Here is a 25,582-nt window from a genome sequence, read left to right as displayed (position 1 = left end):
TTTGGAGCTGCGATTTATTGAGTCAACGGTGATATTGTTTAATAGACAAAACTATATTGCTTCATAAATTTAAAAATAAAAAGCAATCTTACATTTTATGAAATTCCTTCATTATCTAACTAATCCTTTTATTTATGTAATAATTTATATACAAAAATAAAAACTTAGAAATAAATAAATGGAAATAAATACAGCGGGTGGAAGATTGTAAAATGGAGTCGACAAACTGGGAAGCTGAGATCTAGAGATTGTGGCGTTTTATTGGTCGAGCACAGATTGTTGTTAGCTCCTCCCACATCGTTGTGTGGGACTGTATATGTGGGGGGGAATTCGTTGTGGCAATCACATACGTTCATACAGAAGAAGGGATGTGTGTATTTTGTTGTTTTGAGTGAGTGAGTGTATAGTCTTTTCTAATTGTATAACGATCTGTAGGATGACGGAATAACGTAGTAGCAAGGGGTATATCTGAGTCCAGAGCAAGGGATATATCGTGGAATATTTAATTAAGATGACTAAATAGGATCAGTTCTAACTATAAGTAGCTAATTTTCTATTTATAGCAGCTCACTAGTTTTGGTACTATTTTGCAATTATAGGCGCCGCGAGTGGTTTAGAGATGTGGCTCCCAGAGCTAGGATGTTGCTTCGATTCCTGGTCTTGGTCCTGGACTAGGATAGGCTTCCTCTTTTCCTTTTTCCAGATAATTTTACCATCTAGCCTTCTTCTGAATCGTGAGCATCGTAACGTTAGCTTTTTATAATTTTATAATCCGTTCCCTGGAAGAACTATAACCTTGATTTTCGGGTGGTCTTCTCTACAACAATAGTATTCGCCCCAAACTATTGTAAAAGACATGATTGGGTTCTGTTTCTTCGGCCGCCACGCTATGCCAGTGCTGTTGTCCACTTACATTAAACCTGGCCAAAGCTTTGATTATTCTCTAATCCATACGACAAAAGCTTTGATTTGCCTATTAAATGGTCTGGATCGCACAATTTAGAAGCTTCCAGCATAAGCATCTCCAGAAACGAAGATTCATACCAAGAGATTGTGGCGCCTCCTAATATAAAACCTTTACCACCAAATTCAAAACAGCTTTCATTGGAAGACAGCCATGGGATAACTTCTGAGGAAATAAATTATCTGCAAAATATTTACAAAATTTTAAACCTTAACTGGTTTACCTTACATTGACGTCAAGTTTAAGTTACAAATTAAGCAATTCAAGTATTAGGATACGAGTATTAGGCTACTAGCTCTTATAAGAGTATTTTAGAATAATAATTGTTGCCGTATGAAAAACCAAAGTGACCGTTACGGTGGTTGGAATGGACGTCCACGGCCAGCGCTAACGTCTAGAAGTTCGTTATAGAGAGAGAAAGAATAACCACGTTAAAGATGATTTGTGTACTAAAGAAGAAAGCAAAGAAAAGAGAGGAAACTAATACTGTCCATATAACCAGAAGGGTTGAGATGTAGAGGATGATAAAGAAGAGAGAGAAATTCAGATATAGAGACAGAGAGAGAGAGAGAGAGAGTGGCAGAGCAGGGTTGCTCTAGTTTAGTCTAGAGGGTCACAGACATTAGGGGTCACCACCGTGGCGTACAGTCCATCATCGGAATAAGGAAGTTGACCCTTTATTTGACCCCCTTAATTCTTATAGAGCAGCGCTGGAGAAATATTTAGGGTGATTTTTTTATTTTCCTGTCAGAAAGGAGGGTTCGAGGAGCTCCTCTCCAGATAGTAAAGCAAGTTCCCAAAACCAAACCAAGCAACTTGTTCTAATTTAATATTGCAGTTATAAGCAAACTTTTACTGCTGATTGATCCAATATTGCTTATTGAATTTATTGTGATACAGCTTTCGGTTATTATTTTTAATTATATAACATGTCCTTATGAGTGTTACGTTTTTTATGGAATTCGCCACTAAGTCCTCAGCATTTTTTTGTCTCGTTAGTTTGGTCATCAGAACTGGGTTTGACCTACTCTCTCCTTTAGGTTTTGATTTTGTAGCATCGATCCTCAGGACTTCATTTTCTCATTCTAGTTGTTCACAATAAAACAGTTATTTTCAATCTTTATTGAGAGCCAATCTCCGATAGTCTTAACCCTATCACAAAATCCAAACCATCTTTCTTCACGTAATTTCTTGCTTTCTAAAATCACCATGAATCTTCCCCTTCAGGATGACCTATAAGATCTTTTTTCTTTTTCTTTTTATATCGCCATGATGTTTGGATAAGCCTTTTATGAGCGGAAGTTTGTCAGCAGTATCTAGCGAGTGGAGCCTTTTGAAGGAAACAACCTTGTCTTGAATGAATTCAGGCCGAAATATTTGATTAAGATCTTAACTATGATTTTAACAAATTTTTGTAAATAAAATTGTCAGGGACAGTCAGTAAAACGAGCATTTTTTCATTTACAATAAGTAATAGAAGCTCTTTTTTTTGTTGCTATCGTGCAGATTTCCTTTTTACATTCCACAGAGAACGGAAGTGTGGTTTTTCACATATTGTTTTGGTTTTTAATGTGGGCTTTAAGTTTAAGAACATAATTAAAAAAAAAAAAAAAGCAGAACAATAGAAGGTTTTTGTTTGATTTAGTTTAGACTCTGTGTCTCTAGGGTTCTTGACAATTGTCTCTGTCAAAGACAATTTGGGTCTTTGGACTTAATCCGCTGCCTGGAAGTGCCACTTTCTTTAAAACCATTTTTAGTTTCATGATTTTCTCAATTTGGTCCCAATTGCGAAGTTTTCTTTAACTTGTTTTTCTTACTTTCTTTAAATGAGTACGCTCATTGCTCACTTTAGATCTACGACTTTTCCAGGGAAGATACCAGGGTCAAACTTCTTTCTAAAAGTGCCATTTCAATTTGAAGAAAATCTAATAACCAAAAGTGCCACTTCAGATTAAGTTTTTAGTTTTTAGTGATTTTTTTTGTTTTTCCATACAAATTCCAAGGTTTTTTTTTAAAATCCAAAATTACGATAAAAGAAAATCATCATATGGATGAAGGCACCGGACATTTTTGGTTACGTAATAGAAATTTATGGGTTGAAAATGTACAAACATTCGAGAAATATCCGTTTTGTAGAATGGGGTACAAACTATGCCCGGATGTGTATGCCCACATGCAATTATTGTACACGTTGCAAAATTGCCTACTTTATCAGTTAATGATTTGAACATCTGTAACAAAACCAAATCTGTACTCAGCTATTTTGATTTTTAATTAATTATTTATTTTTTTAAATTTTGTGGGGGGGTTGATTTCGTAATTGTTTACAGAATATTGGGCATTTTTTAAGGAAAATTCACAATAAGTTTTCCGAACTAGTGGAAATTAATGCAGCAGTATTTTTTATTACATTTTGGGCTTAATGCTTTTTAAATCAATAAAATTCAACCATCTTAGAGTCACGCTCAGCAATCGCTCCTTAAGAACTCTTTAGGGCAAACAATGTAAAGGCAGTATTATTATGTCTTTTCATCACAGAATTAAACTGCAGCTTTGCTAAACTTAGTTTCACTCAAAAGGAAGGAGATCAACTCAGGTTACAGCTTGCCACAACTCAAGGGTTTAGTTTTATAAAGAGTTACTCTACAGCCTCTCTGTACCTTATAGTGGCCAATGATTTCAGATGTCCATGCAATAAGACAAAAGATTTAGCGCTAAAATTAGTTCCCGCCATAATGAAAGCTACTTCCTCTAAGCTATCAATCCGGGAAAGCTTCGGAAGTAAAATTTAATAAGTTTAATGATTTCAAACTGAATGCGGATTTGGTGACATTCCATTTGAAATATTAAAAAAAAGTCTTTTGGCAACATAAAAATGTAAATGAGAAATTTTACTTATAATTTACCATTTTGAATATTCCAAGATTTTGAAAAGATATTATTTTCTGGTCACAGTTTTTTATTTTCCTTTAAATATAATTTTCCAACGTTATTTCCCTCATCAAAAAATTTTCAGTGCTGTATACAATAATAATTAATTAAATTAAAAAAAAAAAATCATAAATTTTAAATGCAGATTCAGTTTCAAGTCCCTGAGGCCTCGTTCATTCAGCTATTTCTTACGCCATTTTCTGACTCTGATCTTACTTTAAGATCTCCCAGAGATCATTCAGCCATCGCGAGCGTGCAGGACCATCTCTTAGGCACTCCTCGGTTGCCCGTCTTTTGAGCAGCTTCTTACTCCCTCTCCACATAACCTAACCTAGCCAACGAAGTCGTTCCATCTTTACAATGGCTTCCTCTTTGTAAAGTTGATTAGACTTTTTTTTTTTCCATACCCACTATTGGACCCATTTATCGGTCTCTTTACTATAAAACTTCCCAAGTACTTTACGTCGCCCCCTTACACTGAGCAATCTAGCGCTGCTATTCAAATACTGGTACATATATATTTATAAAGTTTTATGTTTTATATATCCAAGTATGAATAAAGTGATTGCATGTGAAAACATCCTCTACGGCTAGAACTAATATTCCGCAGTGTTGGGAACTGTGGTGTGTATGGTTACTGCAGCTGGCCGAGATAATCATTATCTTCTTGTACCCAAGAGTAATGATTAAAGTAACCTCACCATTACTGTTGTCTCTCTAGTTTGGACTGACAGCGAGTGAGAGGGGGCAAGCCGGCAGGACACAGGTCCAGCGAGCGGAAAGCCACAATTTTCTGGAAACACTACCCCTCCTCCTCTATCCGTCCATCTAGCCCGGGCAGCACTATCTCTTTAAGGATGTAATATATTTGTCCATTAGGCGAGTGTGTGTATGTATGTGAGTAAGTACGATGAGTACATTGTCATCAGCAAATAAATGGAACACTGACCATTGGCTATATTATTAACTAAGGAAAACAAGGATAGTGATGCGAGGAGGCGAGTAGTTGGAGTCCAAGTTGGTAGGTAATGTTGTAAGTAAAACACCAATATACATTCACTCTCCCGCCAAAAATACACACACACACACACACACATATATACACAGGGATGGTGCGTGTATATGTCCGTCATGAAAATGCTTCTACGTATACTTCCTTTGGCTGCGGCTCTCTCTCTACGCACACATGCACAGAGCATACATAAGAACACGAGAAGACCGCCTCTTCTAACGTATAGTTAATTTTCATTATTGTCAATACTTCCTTTTATCTTCTTTAATACACGTATATTTCATCTACGTACATTTATTTGGTAACAGCTCCTCGGAGATCTCAGGTTCGAATCCAGCTGTCGGACCTTAGTTTTTCTTTTCTGAGATGCTTATTACATGCTTTTTCTCTCCGGAGGCCAGCAAAGCACTGAAAAAAAGAGCTCCAAGCGCCAGTGATCTCTCTATTGAAATAAATTTGGAGAGAGTGCGAACAGGTGGATTCTTGGATTTTTAATGATTAATATTCTTCGTTCTTCTGTGTGACCTCTCAAAAATCCAACATTCTCTACCGAACTGAGATTAGAATCTGAGTGGGCCCTATGATGGGGGGTACTTTTCCTTCAAATCTTGGTAATGCTTTCCAGTAAAGATGTAGAAAGATCGAGTAGCCACTCCTTTCCAATGTCTTCCTTGGATATTCTGTGGCTTCTACTTCAATCATAAGATGAAGAGACATGAAATGGAGGTTTCCTTAATCCTAGCTGAATGACAAGTCTTCTAATGCCTCTACTCGTGTAGAACAGTTCCTGATTTTGATAGTACTGGATTAGAATAGATCCAAGATAGGGGTTTTCATGCTTAGAGAACTCCAATACTTTCACTTCAAAAAGCCAGACATTCTTGGAGAATTTCTTCTTGCTTCCACTAAGAAAAACTGATTAGGGTGGAAAAAAAAAATAAATACGACAAACTTGCCCATTTTAAAGCACTTTTAATAGAATAATTTCAATATGTCCGAAGGAGAATAAATTTAATTTCAATAAGACAAAGTAAAGGAAGATTTCTAAATTAGTTACCCAATCAGAACGTTGCTGTCTCTTGTTTTATTTCTACAATATTATTACGCAAGTTACGTTACTGAAGAATTTCACAACGACTTTGATACTAGTATGTGAGGCCGTGTGTGTATGTATGTGTGCTGATCATCGCCATCTTCTTCTTCGTAGAAAGAACTTTAATATGACGTATGACAAATCCAAAAATGTCGCAACAATTCTCTACTGTAATTTCATGAAATTACTGTTTTAAAACTATGTATTGGTAATATTTATCTACAATGTATTTTTCACCTTCTACAAAAAGCCTTTGAGTCCAAAGACGAAATTATAGTTTCGAAACTACATATATATATCCATTATTACTAAAACAAAAACTAAAATTCAAATTTATATTACGCAAGGTGCTCAAAATCAGCTTTCCGGTGTTAGAGGCTAAATATAAAGGCCCCTAGGAAGAAACAAAACTGAGCAGCCATCTGGATTCGAACCCAGGACCTCCAGGAATCCAGAATCCAGTGCGATTCCATTGATCGAACTCCTTCAATCGTACTCAGTAGCTTCCTATTATATTCTGTTGCTGGGTATGTCTAAAATAGTTTTCGTATCATCCTCCTACTTGTTCTGCCTTCTGTGAAAGTGCTCCAAAAGAGGATGCAAGTCTTTGGCTCATTCAGAAGTCTTGAGAAAGGTGAGGCCCCCTTAATATTATGGAAAATTCTCACTAATTTCCGGGTAATTTTTTATTAAGTTCTCTCGTCAGTTCTTGTAGTTCGTTCTCCAGTCTTGGCGTATCGTTGCTTTTTCCGTTATATTGGTGTTTGTGGTTCAAGTTTTAGGGTTACACAATGCGTATATTTCCATTGTGAAAGTTAGTATTGAAATAGAAAATTTAACAGAGACTTTAGTGGGATTTCCACCATTTTCCGTCATGTAAGTTGCGATGAAAAAACGAAATTATAAACCAAAAAAGTGATTTCTAAAAACAGTTTTCCCATTGTACGACTCTCGAAAACTACGGTGTATCTACTTCTGGTTTCTTTGAACGTTTTACTGTACAACAACCGGAGAGTCTGGCCCACCAAGTGAGAGAACTTTACTTCGCTACTAGTAACGATTTCATTTCTAATTGAAATCTACAGACGGCAGGACCTGAGCGAGCGTAGAAACCTCAGATCGCGAGAGAGAGAGACAGAGAGATCGGTCGGGCCAAAACTAGATTCCAGAGCGTGCTGCAACAGTTAAAGGACACTTTGGAGAGAGAGTAAAATTGAAATAAGACAAATTATTAGGAATGCAATGCACAATCTGTTGTGACCAACAGCAAGAGGTCCTGTGTTTGTGTGGCTCGGACGGGGCTCCATGAATATTAACTAAGCGCTCCCCTCACAACACATTTAGTGGAAGGAGCCTATCTCTCCACTAACTATGTTAGTATTCGCCTTCTTCAACCAACCAAGACCAACTGAACAGAAGACACATCATCCTCCTCTACTCACTGATCACCTTGCAATGAGTTATTGACCTTTTGCTTACTCTCCCTCAGCTTCATCCATCTGCGCACTTCTTCTCCGCTGGTTGTCTTCCTCTTCCTGTTTGCCACTTGTATACTCTGTTTGTGGCAACTTCTTGTGTTTTTAAAAGATCTGTAGTCTTCGAAAGAGACAATATTCTCTGGCGAACATTAAATACACTGAGTCCACAAAAATTAATATCCCACTGAGCTGTTAATCAAAGAACATTCGCAAAAATAAGTAAAGTAATCGCCTATTTTTTTTTTTTTTTTGAGGCAAGGCGTAATGTCCAGATACCAATCAGATGTCGTGAACGGGGGCCGGAAGCACATACGTTTTGTTCTAAAGCTTCTTGCAGTTAGTTCTTTGTCGACATTATCTACCCAGCTTCCAAGAAGAAGAATGTTCTCTTCATTAAATCACTCACGAAGACTTCAATTTTTAGTTGTTGTTCATTCTTTTTGGTGACTGATTTATAGTTTCAATAGGATGTAAAAATAATTGCCATTTCAGTCGAGTAAAATTTATTTTGCCGAGCTTTCGACCTAGGGACAGGTCATCTTCAGGGCTAGTTTAGAAAGTAATACTTTTACATTTCAGGGTTGGTGTGTCTTCTGTCTTGTCTGTTCATGGGCTGAGAGTGATCGGCCTATCGGCCCATGGGTCTCAGTCCATGAACAGACAAGAGAGAAGACACACCAACCCTGAAATGTAAAAGTATTACTTTCTAAACTAGCCCTGAAGATGACCTGTCCCTAGGTCGAAAGCTCGGCAAAATAAATTTTACTCGACTGAAATGGCAATTATTTTTTCATCCTATTCAATTTTTAGTTTAACCCAGTTTCGCCGTGGTGATGCCTCAAATCATTTCTAAAGCAGCAATTATCTTCTCGGCTTTTCACTAGCAAGATTTCCATCAAAACTGTTGGAATATTCACTTTGCCAGTACATATTCTCCAAATCCAATGGTCAAATTTGCTCGTACTATGCTGCCAACTTGGCTAGAAACATTTTGTTGCGTCTTCAACTGGTAATAACCTGAATATAACCTTCATTAAACAGCTGTTCTTACTTTGGTGATTCTTTTTCAAGTTTTTTGTTTTTTTAATTAATTTCGAAATATTTTCAATTATTTTACTAATCATTCAGATTTCCCAGACTTACTAAAATTTTGACAGTTTATATTTTATTGTCGTGATGGATTTGAAACACCACAATGAAGATCCTTTTAAGAAGAAGATATCCATGGCTATCTTTATGGCCCAGAAAGATATCACGTTCTCAGTTTTAGAAAGCAACCCAGCTTGCCTCTTTCAATACAAATCAAGTAACTGTCTTCTTTTTTACTTGAATCGAATATTAATTAGTGTGTTTATAATATAGTTACTGGTCTGTGTCTCTCTCTGCGTTTGCGCACAGAGTAAGAATCAGCCTCCTCCTGCTGAATCTTTAATAGCCACTAACTTCTTTTCTCTGTGGTAGAACGATCTCACACATAAACACATATACAGGCACTGTTACAGTGCTGCTCATCACTGCCCATATCAATCGAAAGAAATAAGAATACACAGCCTACTTGAGTGAGAAAAAAGAAGAAGAGAGATAGGATACAGGTTGCTGTGGCATGTGTAGAGTAGCCTGTGGCCCTGTATCATATCCTGCACATACACAAACACACTAAAAAGACTATTATAATACTCATCCAAAGTACATTTATATTGTTGTCTTGTTTATTGTTTCACTGCTCTTGCGAATGATGACGTATACATTGTACAAAAACATTCCTGCAGTGACTTGTCGGTCACTGTCCTTTTTATACCAACCCCCTCCACCCCTTACAAAACATAACATCTTATTCATTATTTAGAGATTTTTTTATTTTATTTTTTGCCTTTTTGATGTTTGTTTTATGTAAACAGACATAGTTATTCACTCCATTAGTACTACGACTACTTTAGCTAATTTAGAGTCGCCATTAGATACACAAGATTCACCAGCTGCTTTCGAAGAATTTGAAACAATCAACAGGCTTCACATATGACCACTTTTCTCTTGAGCTGATATATTCCCTGTGATTCCCGAGAAGGCGGAATTAATTACCAATTAATGATAAGATAAGGAGAAAATTCTTTTACAAAAGGAAATGGGGCTCAAAGGAGGGAGGGTAGTCAATTCCAGAAATTGAAACATATTTGCAAAGTATCTTGTTCTTTTTTTTTTGGCAATCAAGGCTGTTTATTTTTGCACAGCTAGACTCCATTGATGCACACTTATCAAAATCAACGACGGCAAAAGTTTTTATAAAATAGAATTCAATTCAAAGAACGACGCTTAACAATCAATCCCCTCTACATCCAAACCTCGTACGCTATCTTGGCTTCCACCCGGATTGACTTGGATTGAATTCACACACACACACTAGACTGTAACCTATTAAAAGATACGTCTTACTACTAAGACAATTAATTGGATCTAAACCAAGACTGAAAATACCGCTAGCTGATGTTATGAAATCTATAAGGAATGAAGGCTCTGATCTGTGAGGCTCCGCTGAATCTTCATCGTGCAAAGTTCTCCATCAAATTAATGTATGATGTTACTATCTACGTCAACAGTGCAATCTTTTAACCACTCTTTACGGCCTACGACTTCTTTTTCTAGATTCTACAATTTTACAAGTTAATTTCAGAAAAAAATTTATGACAGATTAACAACATCAATAATCTTATTGATTCTACATTTTATTTGACAAACTTCTTTTTTTATGTACGCAAATAGTATTTTTAGAAGAACACGATATACAGAATATGAGAACTTGCATCCGGTCGATATGTCATTATGGATGAATAATAGAAAAAAGAATTTAGGAGAGTTCAGAAAAGTTTTTTTTATTATTATTATTATCTTAAGGAACACCCGCAAATTATTTGTTATATACTCGTACAAGAAGGGTTTGAAGAAAACAATCAAGATTCTAGTAGAAAGGAGATGGAGGAACAGTTTGAGCTATAGTTTGCGATGGTATAAGAGGAAATCATTAATCCGGAAATGGGAAGCTTACCGACTTCTATTTTGGGAGGACTGTTCACATGACAAGGGGGTCTTGGAACGGAAGGATTTGTTCTGGAAGGAATTTTTGAAAGAGTTGCAGAAAAATCTATTAACCGGAACTGCAACTTTGCTAAGAATAAGTTTTTGGAAGCTACAGTAAAGCAATTGAGTTAATAATTCGAAACATTCCGATTAAATAATTTAGACCCATGAGATTGGGGTCAATCACGCGGATATTTATTAATAAGTAAAAGTTAAACCAAAAAAAAGTTAGGAGTCATCATTTTATGGAACAGTTTATTTCTCAATTTCAAGAAGGGATCCTGTAACTAAGTAGACGGCTAGTAACCAGCTGATAGAGGATGACAGAGTTCTGCATTATTAGATCGATCTTTATTAGAAGAAAGAAGAAGGTGTAATTTTGCACAATAGTGTGGGAGCCGAAATTAGTCGAAATAGTCGAAACGAAAAATGAAAAAGACCAACGCAGTAATTTCCTTTTAAAGTAAAACGACTATCTCTTTAGTATACATCGATTATCTGGACGATTTCCGGTGCATTAAAAATAGCGCTGGAGCACCACGGAGCAAAGATGTATTGCGGCACTAGGATCGATTCTTACTGACCCTAGCTTTTTTTATTGAATAAGATGAGATTGTGGCTGTGGTCCCGCAGTGCTGTGGATATTATCGTTGATTTCTATCCCTAATAGTGCGCATGCTTGATTGTAAACTCTGACCGGTTCGGATTTTCATCCATAATCAGAGATAAAAGAATCATTTTAATGTAAAGAAGTTGATTTCAACTAGGTTTCCATCTCCATACTACAATACAGCATCTCTGATAATGAATGAAAGTGCGAAGCCAGTCCAGGGTTTCAATTAAGCATGCGCACTATGACGGATAGAATCAGAGATTTCATTTAATTTTGATTTCCGGTTTAAAACATTTTCTCATTTCTTTAAGAAATAATTTCTTTAAGCAAGGACATTTTATTTATGATAAGTACCACTTATAGTTTATTTTACTGGTATTTGAGTTTTTTTGAGTCAATAACTATTTGAGTCATGCTGAACAATAATTTATGCTTGAACCACTCACTGTTCTAAATTTAATTTAAATTGTAATACAGTACAGTTTATCTAATTGAAAAGCGACGATGAGTAGTTACGATACAAAAATCTAAATTATGCTGCAATAAAAATGCTGCATAAAAATTACCAAAAGGTAATCTTAGATTTGTATCATTTGTTATTTGTTTGCCCATTTTTAGCGTTGATCCTCTTTATAAATGGTAGAACGTTCTACAAGACTATCTAGTTAGCCAATTATTTCCATCTATGATCATGTGAATTTAAACTATTTTTAAAATATCAAATAGTCTCCATGGATCTACATAAAAATCTATTATAGAATAAGCTTGCTAAACAGCATAATTTTTTAACGTGCTAAATCATATGACATTTTAGCAATCAGTTAAATTATTCTGTTTTAAGACGCTTCAATAAAATTTAAAAAAACTTCCAAATAAATTTTATGTTACAGTTTTCAATAATACTCTTATTTTATTTTAATAATTAATATTATGTTTCCTGGAGTCTTGGTAACGTCCATATCATAAGACCGGAAGCTGGACTAAGGAAACGCCACTTCCGTTACTGTGTTACTGTGTGTTCGTTCGCTGGGTATATGTGTGAGTGTGCGTATCGAACACCTGCTCACTTTGTAACCGCCTTTTTTTAATTGGATCGTTGGTACTTAGTATCCACATTAAACTTGTCTTCTTTAGCGTCTTCTTCGGCTGTTTTTTTGTTGTCTTACTGACTTCTTTCCTTCATTCTACTGGGGCGTACAGGACACGACCGAGTTGTTCGGAATAGCAGCGGACAACATCGTGCTTCACTCAGTTTTTAAAGTTTAACTACAAATTATTGCTGTATTGGTTTCCGGCAAATTCCACCCCCCCAAATGAAAAAAATGGTACTTCCGTTTTATAGAATTTCTTCAAAATTGGAATTGTAGCAATGCTTTTATTAATTCTTATATTATTAAACTTTAAACGGAAGCGGAACACGGCCCCCTCACGATAAAACAACTCTGAGAACTAATTCAAATAAAAGTGATTTCGGCCAATAGTCTTTGAAGTCTTAAAAGTACCTCTACCGATGAACAGGAAAAAATCGCTTAAAAAAAGTTCCCTTTTTGGTTGATGATCTCTTTCATTAAACCTTCATCCAGATGCGACTACGGCACCTAGCAAAAATGGAGAGCCTAAACAATTACATATCCTTCTAGAATCTTCTGTTTCTCTAATTTGGGCATCTTTCATCAGAACATCTAGGAAATGGTAGGGCTGTGTTTGCCACCTGGGAGTGTTTATCTCTGACTACATTCATCTCTCTTCCTAGAATTTCCTTACATATAATCTTGGTGAATTAGCCGGGTCTGCTGTAGGGTGAGAAGTCGTTAATTCCTGTCCTTTAAGGCATAGATCAGTAGATCTATTTGTTGCCATGGTATCATGTAGTTCTTTAACAAAAACTATAAATTTTTTCTTGCATGATTTTGTGAGACACACAAATGAGTATAGTTACTGAAATCATGTATTAACGCTGATAGCTTTGCATCGAAAGCTTTGCATGAACCTAAAGCACGGGGGGACTTAGGCCCACAAATGGTCTACCTATTACTAGAATTAAGAGTTCACTGTTTGGCAATTAGCGTGAAATCAATGACTGGATCTTAGCGAATTAAATTATCATTATTCCGTAATTAACATTGATGAGTTCAGGTAAAAAGAAGCTGAGGAGGGTGTTCTAAAGCGAGAGAAAGAGAGAGAGAATGCTTATTAATGAGCGCTACAGGTTGGCGTAATTATATATTATAAATAGTATAATAAATGGAAATGAATGTTCAGTACGTATAGGATGTTAGTATAAATATAAAGATAAAGATGAGCTGGCGGGAGAACAGCAGGATCTCATGTACGTATACAGATGTTTTGCTAAGATGGACTTGCACACACATACATACATTTCCCGCCACCGCCAAAACCACTTCTTATCTTCTTAATCTGTACGTTCATGTTACTGGTACCACAGACTAAATTAGGAAAATATGTCCATAAAAAAGAAACTAAAAGTTTCCCTATTCTGTAACAGGATAGGGAGCTCCCAATTTGCCTGTTACATAACGTATTAAGTCGAGTAGTCGTATTACCTAATTGCGCGCAAAGTAAGGGTACATTAAGTGCATTAAGTTAGGTGAAGGGTACACATTTGAAAGCAAGTACTTTGAGAACAGAGTTGAGATAAGAAATCGTGCGTGTTCACAGTAATTTTTGTAACTTTTATGAAGAGGCTTAGTCTCTGGCAGTCTCCAGAGATATGTCCTGTAAAGATGTCCATGTGAGGGATAACAAAAATAAATCTTCCTTCAAGTCAAAAACCTAGGATGATACACTAAAGGAAAACAAGAATATCCCAGACTCCGAACACAGAGCCGGCGTAGTGGACTCTAGCAAAACGAGACGGTTAATTACCTATCTCGCCTGACATATGGTATTCTACATAGATGGTTTGGTAGATGTAGTGGTGTAAGTAATAACAGTAATATTGTAGTAATGGTGATGAGATGTTTGGTAATGGAGATCGTCCTTGGTGGATACGAATGAGTGTATGTTTTTTGTGTGTGCAGTCAGCAGGAATCGATCTGTACGATATTAAGGATCGATCCATTTAGAGGAAGTTAGTATTATTTATGGCTGTAGTTGGGGATTCTGTTTCCTCTTATCTATCGTAATTTCGTTGATTTTAAATGAAAAAAAAATCCCTCTTATTATCAAGATAAACCGTGCTGCAATTGCTTCAGTAAAGTAATTGCAATTTTCCACTTGAATTTTCTTGATGAAGTAGTTGCGTACGTCTCTCCAATTTTCGATAATATAAGGCCTCTAAGTTTGAAATATTTCCCTCGGAAAATTCGGTTTAAAAATGTTTTCACTTGGAGAGGGGACACCATTGTACAGTTCAGATTTAAAGCAATTCTGTACAGAATCATATTTGATTTTAATTGGGTTTCGGTTCCTGAATGTCGTTCCATATCCGTCGTTTTTTGTTGTAGGCCATGGTCAGACTGTTCTACTCGTACTGCAGAGCGACAACATTGTTCCTTTATATTTAGAAGGAACCAACTACATACCCAATACGACCATAAACGTTGAGAGACCCTGAACATTTGTAATTATAATAAGTGGAATAAGTCCTGTAAGTCACCCCGGACGTTTTTATTGTTACCCAATAAGAATTGTAAAATGATACGACTAAGTTTTTATAACTAGAATAATATACAGATGCTGCAGAGAATATCGATCTGTATGAACTAAACTAACTGGCGGTGGTTGCGGTGTGGGAGAGTGACTGGCTAGTATACCGAGTGTTTGCTTTCAGACATCGTCATTTCTGACATTTCCTCACCACTACTACCACGATATACTGTTTGTGTTTATATTACGTGTGAATGTATGTGTGTGTGTGTGTGTTTGTGCGCGCGTGTTAGGGTGTAACAGTTTGCAGAACACAATATTCTCTCATTCCCTTCCGCTTCCCATGGATGTGACCTTTTAGATTATGAGTGTGGAGTACGAGAGAGAGAAGTTGAGATGAGTAGAGTAAAAACTAAGGAGAAGAGGATGATCAGGCACAGCCAGATATCAACACTGACAGCAGCAGTAGCACGCGATAATGGCACAATCCCTCAGGTCCCTGGGTGTGATAATAATATCTCAGTTAACATTTAGCAACCTGGAAACAACGCCATTCCTTCAAGCTTCCATCTATTATATCGTGATATCGTGAACGATAGCATAGAAAAAACAAAGGCAACGATCTGAGCTCAGGAGAAAATCTATCCTCTTCTACTCCGAGTAATCTGCGAGATCCCCAAGTTTCTTAGCAGAATATCACAAGAATAAAATGTTGCTGAAGAATCTAATTACACTTCCGTATTTTTTTACAATTGAAGACTCGAATATCTTCGCCGAAATCTGTAAACAAGTGCATCTAATACGGCTGCCGAGCCTTAGTCTCTGCTCTTAAACTTCTGCAAACGGAAGTGGAGTTTTCCATTTTCTTGAGATTTTCACGTAAATTGTCTTCCGTGATGCGTGCTTCTATAACTTGTGATTGGAATAATTTTTCCTTAAAAAATGTTAATATTTAGGACAATATTAAAGCTTCCGTTGATTAACTGTAAATAGAAACGTCTGCCAAAGATATAAAAAACATCTTAGATCTCTAAATTACAAAGCCAGTTCTATGGTAATGGTTGGTCCCACCATATGGAAAGTAGTTAGCATGAAGAAGGCTGCCACTGCCTTACATATCCAATCAGGTCACCACTGCTACAGAATATTCATCAACATGCCTAATCTAATCTAACTGGCTGTGACCAACACACATCTCACTACTTCACTCATGGCTGCCAAGCAGATTCTTTCTGTTTAGCGATATCTAGAACAGATAATCACATTTCTCTGGAACCATTAAAGAAAAAAGAGGAGATTGATGTCGGCTTATTAATTGCTACATTAGTCTAAATAAGTATTTTGAACTCTAATTTGGGGGAGGTTTGGTCCAAATTGAGGCGTTGATAGTAACATTAAGAACATACCGTACTTCAAATTAACAAAATAAAGCTACTTTGGCTAGTCCTTCATGCCAGGATCAAGGCGGCATAAACACTATTGAGAGCTACAGCATTACGAAAAGAACGCTGTAATAATAAGATCTTGCACGAGATTGATAGATGTCCTTCAGATTTGCTGTGAAGTTCCTCGAATATAACTCTTGAAGCAGGGATAGACCGCATTGACGAATCTCGAAGAGTAAAACTTTCCAGAGTCACAGCCCCAAACTAGATTCAAATATTATTTGTCTTTCATGATTATTTTAAATATTTTCCTAAAATATATTGATATATTGTTGAGGACGGATGGCCTCTTTAGATCGAAACGTCCAGTGTTGAAAAAAGAATGTTTGGAAATAAACCATTAATTTTAATGATACATTTTTATTTATAATAAATAAATGCAATAACCAATAATATTATATGGTACTTCGTGGTATAAACCGTTTGCTGAAGTGCTCCTCGTTATTGAACTGAGCAAATTATTTTTTGATGCAAAATTAATAATAAAAATACAAATAATATTTTTTTGAATTATTAATTTTCAAATTATACGTGACAAAAATTTCCCAGTTGAAAGCATATCAACTCAATCCAGAAGGACTAATGTACGGATAGGTTTTTCCGAGTTTTCTGTTTTGAATACATTACGCAGTCACCAAAAGAGATGATTCGAACTTGGAAATTAAGTGTGACAGATTTTGTCACTTTGCTTTGGATCTTTTCTTAAATAAAGAATATTGATTTTCGTAGAATCCCAGAGGAAAAAAGGCTGTAACAATCACTTTTCCTTCAACGGTCAACTTAATTACAATGAAGTTGTTTAATATTGAAAGCCTTCCACTTTAAAGGACGAATTTTAAGTATCGGTACAATAATTACCTAAAGTGCTGTAAGAACTTGTAGCATGAAGGGCGCCACGGTAGCCGAGCGGTTAGAGGCGAGACCCGCAATGCTAACATGTATTGTTGGTTAGTGGGTTCGATTCCCAGTCACTTAGGCCTTGGATTTTATTTAATGGTTAATAAAAGAAATTTACAGTAAAGTATGTTTGCTAGTCGCCTCCGTCCACGACACCTAATTTGGTAGTTGGACGTTAAGCCCCGCCTAAAAAAAATAAGCGATTACTTTACTTTACACGTAGCATGAGTGATAAAGAGATATTTTATTTATTGGAATTTGGAAAAAAATGAATTTTAATTTTTGTAGCACACGTAAGAAAAAATTACGTATTTGTCCTACATAAGATTTTATTAACAACTTAAATTTGGACTTGATACAACTTTTTAAAACATTAATTACGCAATATTCACGAATATATTCACTAGATGAAGTCCAGTAGTTGACTTGATGATCATCCCCTCCTCACTCCCTCTATGTTAGCAACACACAGGTAGTAGCTAATTCTGCAAAGAGTGTAGTGGACTCTGTAAAAGTTTTATATATATATATATATATATATATATATATATAGGAGGTGAAGTGTAATTGTTCAAGCATAAGATAACCTGATGGGGGACAGGAAAGAGACAAGCCCTGAAGTTAAGAGACATTCCGTGTTACCTACCGACCAACTTCCGGTTACAATGGCCAAACAATCTATCTGCACAAAGATGTAGTTACTATTTAAAATATATATATACGTATATACGTTGACGACACTGCCCCAGCCGTATCAAGGTGGCCGTGGGATCTTTCTTATTTTCTTTTAGTCTATTATTCGTTATTTGCTTTTTGTTTCTTTTTGCTGTTTGTTTTTTGAACGCTCAGCAATTTTTATGCATTTAATAGTGGCTGTTTCTAAAGAGACTTGGTAAAAAATATTGAGCTGAAAAATAGGTAAAAGCATTTTCACTGTTGTTTATTTATGATTGGATTAGACTTCATGAGAGAAAAGGGTGAATAGAGATGGATGTTTTAGCAGCAAGCTGAATGGATAAACAAAAAATTTTAAAAAAACAAACAAATATCTGTACAGATCTGTGGAGGTCTGTAAAAATAACCTGACTTCACACTCGTGGAAACCTTAGCACACTCTATAATCAGCTGGGAGTCTCACCTACAGATGCCTCTTCTATTTCTTCTTTTAATTAGATTTAACTATTACAAGGTTTCCTCTTTCGTTCTAGCTTCTACATTACATCTATCTCTTCCAACTTCATCCTGTATATGTATTATATCCGGTAGGGTTCTTTTATATACGTAGTGAACCTAAAACCATTCACACAAATTTCATTCAACACTAATTTGTTTAAAATAGATAGTTTTCATAATATCGATTTCTTAATGATATAATATTATTTACCATTTATATATTAACACTGCATTGCCAATCCGAAGTAAATTTGATTCCAAAAAAATAGGAATGGTCTTTGCTTCCGCACATCTCATAGCTATCCCAAAATGCTCTTAGATATTCTATACCCACTCTCTCACCATTCGATAGTCACAAGTTGAAGACCGTGGAATTCTTAGTTTCTTTTTAAACAGATTAGTTTACTTGAATCATAAGAGTCATTTTGACTCCAGATTGGCATTACCGATCCTTGTCAACAGCGCACAGTAATTGAAAAAAATAGTGAATGTAATTTAAAAAAAATGAAAATGTCCCTGATCAGAAGTCCAGTCAGGGTTCTAGAAAGTACTGAAATTACCGCGATCCTGAAGTTGGAAGTTAATCCCTTCTGCGTGAAATGTTAAAGCCGATTCGTGGGCAAAATTTGTTTTTTCTTTCTTAATTCCTATTCTTTCTCATCCTTTAATGCAAATTGAAACCAATATTAAAAAAAAAAAAATAAATTATGGAGTCAATGTGACTCGGACATTGGCAATAACTGACTAAGTTCGAGCAATGGCAATGCAGTGTTAATAGTAGAAGGTAGGATTAGAATCGAGTAATATTTTCGAATTGGAGATTTATCGATAATCGGAGTTTTTAAAGAAAAATATCTGAATAAAGTAACTGAGAAAAAAGTGAATATGAGAAAAAGATTTTAGCGAAATATCTTCGAAAGTTTAAAAAGTGGGTATTTAGGAAAACTTAAATTATGTTGGGTTCTGCTAACGGGATTCAACTATTTCTTAGAGGTCGAAATTACTCAACCGCAGTAGCCCTACTTTAGGTAAATCGATTTTTCACTTTTGGGGGGGAAGGATTTTCTCGAATATGGTTCTTCAATCAAGGTTCAGCTCCAGCCAGATCGGATTCTGCATCAGTTCAGAGACAGCAGAGTACCAGCAAACTGCGCAGTTACTCTCCTCTATTTATTCTTCTAGGTTAATCCCCAGAAGACTGAACGCTTATTAGAAGATAACCTCCAAATTCTATCTTCCTGCGGGGGTGAGGGGTCACAGCCTTTGCAATTATCGTCCATCTTTTGAAGTTCTGAAAGCTTCGAGAAACTTCATATTCTCAAACTTCACTATTTCAGTCAACTTTATGAACATTATTTTCGCTGATTTTTACAAACGACAACGTTTTTGGCTCACCATCACAATCGACCTCCATAACCTTTCCCATAAGCCATTTCTCATCCAATATTCCATAAAAACTTTTTCCTCTAGTCAGGGTCACTTTTGATACTATAGTCTGATTGTTTTCTTTGAATTTATAATGTGTCCATTTGTAATCTATTCAGCTTTGAAGTGGGGCTGTTAATACGTCAACAATTTGAAGAAAAAAACAAGTTTTACTATTTAGTGGTCACTTCCTCGTACAGGTACTTACCTGTATAGGTTGCAACGTAAGGGGTTAACTTCCTACTTCCCTATCTTATTAGATTGGGAACTAGAGCAACCCTGGTCGAATGCTGAATAATATAAAATGGGTGACAAGGAATATATAGATCAAAGAAGGTCATGGGAAATATCTAGTACGCATTTCCTGAAGGGTGAGTTCAAAGATTAAAAGAATTCTAATTTATTGTATAATGATCTAAACAAATCAACAGTATTTCACTTCCTGTTCTAGAATCTAATAAAGTATTATTACTTTGAAAATTTCACCCATTTTGTTCTACTTTCAAGCAATTATTTGAATCTTGTCAAATTTTTTCTATCTTCCAAAATTTAATTTAATGGAAGTTGGCTTTAATGGAGGACTTTTAAGAAAAACTATGTCACACCCACAGAATCCCGACTCCTCCTATAAAACTAAAATGATCACGAACAGAATTTCAAACGATAAGCGATGTCTTCTCTGAGGAGACGGTCCATAAAAATTAAAGAGAAATCGTTCAAGTACTCTAGACTTTCGGTCAAACAATTGTCGGCAATCTAGGAATTGTCAGCAACGTATTTATTCTCATTAATTTTACATATTGGTAATGACGTTCACTTTACTGAAATGGCACGTTTCAAGGAAATCTACACTTCGAAAGATACAGCGATTCAAATCATCTGTTATTTTGTAATTTAATTACAAAATAAAATATAGGCCATCGAACTTTACACAAACTGATTGGTTATCGTTAATAATCCGGGTACAGTCTTGAAATGGTTGCCTTCCTTCTTGAAGATATGATGGATACTCTCCTATGTGACAGTGGGGGAGCTGAGTAGAGTTAAGAAAGGGATAAGAAGAAATTGTCTTGTAAGTTTAGTCACGTGAGCGGGTTTATCTTGGATCTCTGTGAATTTGTGGAGTTTATGGTAAGACAATGGGCGTTTATTGCAGTGCTTAGAACTTAATTTTGAAATGTCTGAAATCATTTCGTTATCTTGCCGTTATCCACACTGGGCAGTTAAAGGTCAGGTGAGCTTCTGAGGAGTGTCTTGTAGCTGGGTATAACTGTCTCAGTCAGGGTATCCGCTAATTGCAGTTTACGGTTGTTGTCTGTAGACTCCAGTTTCCAGGTGAGTTTTGTGTACAGAATCACTCTGAGACAGCACACTTCTTGGATTTTCTAATTCCATGGAATCTCTTAGTTTTTAATAGTGATCTTAGTTAGATCATCATTCCTAGTAGTTCGAGGATCAGCTTTTCCTCAACACTCTTGTCCGTAGCAACCAAACGACGACAAACAATCACAAAAGAACTAAATACCTTTAAGTGTATCTCTGGGTAAATTGCTTTCATTAGACGTACCCATCAATAGCCCAGTTCTATGGAAGTAAAGTATATATAGTTTGTTGCACATCGGTGAAGCTGAATAAAGTATGTGAAAGAGAGCCAGTAGAGGGAAGTGAACTTGTGCACTTTTTTTTAGAGATCTACACGTCCCTGCGGGTATCCAGGCCTAACAAGCAAACAACAATCTCCCTGACCGACACTATACTCACTTCAACATATTAAAAGCCCCTACAAAGCTGTTCAAAGTTTATGTTTTACTAACAAATATTAGTTCTCCAAGCACTCATACGGTCACATTTCCGGAAATACATGGATCCACGGAAGTTCCGACAATTGACTGGCCAATATCATCCTCCCTTAGGATAATAATTAAGAATGTTTCTTACGTCACGTTCCAATAAGAAACCAGATGAGACAGTCATTCTCTGATGATTACATCGTCAGGTTAGTCAATGATCTGCGCGCTCTTCTCCTTTTGTTAGCCATTGTTTGCAAATTAATAAGATTTTAAATTTTAAATATCTTGAATGACCTTATCATTACTATCAAGGTTGTGATCACCTTTCTCACACCACTCTTGTTTTATTGTTATTAACCTCTTCTCTTCATAATCTGAGGTAATGATGAAAAAACAGTTAGGTAAATAATCTGCAAAGAATCTTCAAAAATTTATGAGTAGTTTGAACTTTGGTCCTTGCCCAGGCCTTGCTCCTTCAAATACTTGTTTGTAATATGGTCGATTTTTTAACGGGTTAAAGATTTAATATGGCGGAAGTAGTTTTGTAACTGAGTTCTTTGTATCCCACCCCAAAAAAAAACTTTCGAAAAAGGAAGTGAACTTCTGGCACAGAGATGGGTTAAAGTGATTAATAATAATGATTTTTATTTTGATGAATCAAGTTTTACTCATCATTTTTTTGTTATTACTCAATTGAGTCAAATATTCATTAATAGTCAGTTATAACCCCAACATGAACTTCCCAATTAATCTTGAGTTAGACAAAAATCAAGTTGGAGCATTTCGCCTGCTACCTGCAAAGTGTGAATGGAATTAGTACAATACATGATGCAAAAACTGCATAGTCGACGCACACCGCAACCTGTACGGACACAGGAAGAGAGAAATCAGCCAGTGGCTAAAACACTCTCGGGAATTTTAGTTGCTGGAAAGGTCTAGGCTAGGAGATCACGAGGCCATCGTCGTTTTAGACGTCGTGGGGGAGATTATCAGGATGGGTTGATGAGGAAAGAGTTTTGAGCAGTTGATTTGGGAATTGACAGGATAGGCTTCTGAGTGTGAAATTGAGGAATCGTGAATGGATAGATTCGAGAACAAAAAGGGATATTTAGGTCTTTGTGAAGGATGAGATTAGTGACATAATAGGGAGCATTAACGGTGGAGGACTTTTGATTGGAAGGATTGCATTGCTGAAAATCCAAAGTTCTGATCCGTAAGTCCAGATGGGTTGAAGTAACGTCTTGTAGAGGGTTTACTTTGTTAGATGTGGTTAAAAGAAGCTGAATTAAATTTTGTTGACTTTCAAAACCATTTGAAGTAATTTCAGGCCTTCTGCGTTTAGCCAATGTTGCTCTAACGGCTCTAACACCCACTCACACTGAGGAATAGATATGACTGCAGGTGATAGTGTCATTCCAACTAGGCTACTCATGTGTGTCCACCACTAAGAATATATTACTGTTATCACTATTGTCTCTCTTCTTTTGTTTTTTGTGCCCGTCGTTATCACTGGTTAGTTATGTCTCCAAGGTAATATTCACACTAACCTTTAGCTCACACAACCACAACTATATTTTTACTAATAGTTTTCTGAAAACTACTGATCCATAAACTTTTTTTTCCAAAAACAATCGGCCATTCTATTCTGATTATAGCTTAATTCCCGGAAAACTCTTTAGCTTTCAGAGCCAAATCTAGATGAAAGATGGGTATCTCAGGATTTCATAGAATTGCTTTTGATACAGTCTGATTAAAACTGGATGGTTGCAAGAATTTAATTATATTTGCTTTTTTTCTGCTTCCTACTATAAGACTTTATATTGTTCAAAGGCCAAATTAAAGAACTTAGAAAGCTGCACTTTGAACAAAAAAAAATTAGAAATCAAAAAGATAAGCTTTATCGAACGTTTCTAATTGGCTAAAATTACGAGCTGAAGTATGAATGACATATTGGGTACTTCCTGATTTCTGTACCTTTTCTCGCTTAATCAAACCCTTTGTGCTTAACTTTTCAAACTGTAAGTTTGTTTGTTAAGTAATGTTTATGTTTGTAATGAATAGCAAACAGCTGACCCAGCAAATCTTATTTTAAGAACCAAAAAGGAAACATTACGAATCGAACAGATTGCGTGAAAAAGTAGCTTTTACTAATCTGTATGTCTGTATGTATGAACTCAAATCAAAGGAAATACGCAGAAATTTTTAAATTTCTTATTTGGTTTAAAGTAGTATAAGTTTTTGGGGAAAAAAGTCTTATAAACGGAAGTGCGCCCCCATTTAGTTGAATTTAGTTTTTGGAGATTTTTAATGAAAATTGATCAAAATTACTGAAGTAAAACTATAATTATTTTTCTGTTTTCCTAGGAAAATTTCTGGGTAGCCTCCTCACTTTAATTCGTGAGATTACTGATAACGAGTAACTAGTAAAAATTAGTTATCATTATTCGAACTGAAGTATCGATAAAGATTGATTGGTTACTTAAATCCTTGAAATAACGTCCATCCTGGTAATGTGACCTGGGAGAGTGCCCTCTGCCAATTTCTACAGGATTTTCCTTGGCAGCTGGAAAAAATTAATATTAAAATCTTCAAATTCAATAATCGGATTTACATATTTTCATTTGGTGAATTTTAATTCTCAATTTTCCTATTAGGTTTCCTTGTCCACTGTTTTGCGGCATGATAGATTTCTTCAAACTTAAACTCTTTACTGAGATGTAGTTTTATAGTCCTTTATAGTTTTTTTTTTTTTTTTTTTTAAATTTATTTGTTAATTTACAACAGCGCTAGATGCACTATTAGTAACCATGAGAATAGCTGACACCACTACAAATTCCACTAATTGATGGGGGAGAAGTTACCCAGTGATAACATTCCCTAAGTCGTCTCCGAGGATTAGCTACTCTCTTCAGAAGAGAGAAAATCGCGAGGCCACTGGCGTTTTAATCTCCAGGGAGGATGATCTGGAAGGTGATGAGATGATAAATGGCGGACAAGAGGATTGGAATGAGAGTGCAAGTTCTGATGAAAACTTTTGTAGCGAGTTCGTGCAACCTGGTCCTATAAACGGAATTTCCAAGTCTGCGGTGGATAGTTAGATTTGAAATGTAAAATGGAGCCGTTTAACGACAGTGCGGAGAATTTTAGACTGAAGCGATTGAATTCTGATTGGAGCGTTTCGTTGAAGCCCACAGTTCAATACCGTGCAGTCCAGGGTTTTTGTATAGAATTGTAAATCAGTCGTTTGTTATTAAGTGAAAGTTTTGAACGTTGGTCTAGTAGTCTTTTAAGAAGTCGATAACGCCTGTTAACTTCACTTCGTTTAAGTCGTGTGTGCGGGATTCTTTATAGTATAAACATATTTTGGTCTGTTTATAAATCTCTTTTAAAAACCGGAAAAATCACAGAATTCGGTATTGTCGCTATAACGGAACCATCTAATGATCATTTAGGACGAAATCAACCAAGCGGAAACGCCAGTTTCCCTCTAAAATAAATTTTGTTGTATATAGCCACTTGTTCCGCTGAATTTGTTTAAAGAAAATTGTATTACGTGGTATGAGAAAACGTATAATTGTTTCGTCATCTGGATTGTTTTTGTTTTTCTTTAAACCATTTTCATTGGAGATAAGAAAGCCAAATAATAACCTGCTTCTTCTGAGAAGAAGCACAATAAGTTTATCTTTGATTGTATCCGACTTAACAAGCATATTTATCGCATCTCTGTTTCCGGTTTAGGACTTTCATCGATCAGCGGAAGTAGATTAGTCAATTTGGTACAGATAAGTTGACTTCAATTTGGTTTTCGCCTCACAAATGATGGATCAAAGCCTGGAACCACTCAGCGATGCAATAAATATGCTTATCTAACCACATCGTATATGGATCGAACCAAATTTTCAACAACGTGTTGCCAATTATAGAGTGTAGTTGGCCAATTCCTAGATACCCCTAGCCAATCACCGCGTTAGAGGCGAGACCAGTAAAGCTAAGATGTATTGTTGGTTAAGTGGGTTCGATTCCCCTGGTCTTAGCCCTTGGATTTTATTTTAATGGTTAATAAAAGAAATTTACAATAAA

At 35.9% G+C, this 25,582-nt stretch overlaps 1 protein-coding gene across 2 annotated transcripts in view; it reads left to right on the top strand.

Annotated features, from left to right (window-relative positions):
* peb (zinc finger protein pebbled) overlaps nt 1-25,582 on the top strand; it is a 166,281-nt gene that overhangs the window by 71,478 nt on the left and 69,221 nt on the right. The gene's annotated exons all lie outside the window — the stretch shown is intronic.

This window comes from Rhodnius prolixus, unplaced genomic scaffold (genome assembly GCF_049639745.1).
Source record: "Rhodnius prolixus isolate KJV_2025 unplaced genomic scaffold, Rpr scaffold_4, whole genome shotgun sequence".
NCBI classification, from domain to species: Eukaryota; Metazoa; Arthropoda; class Insecta; order Hemiptera; family Reduviidae; genus Rhodnius; species Rhodnius prolixus.
Note: the sequence above shows the minus strand (reverse complement) of the source record. Positions and strands in the feature narration are given on the sequence as shown.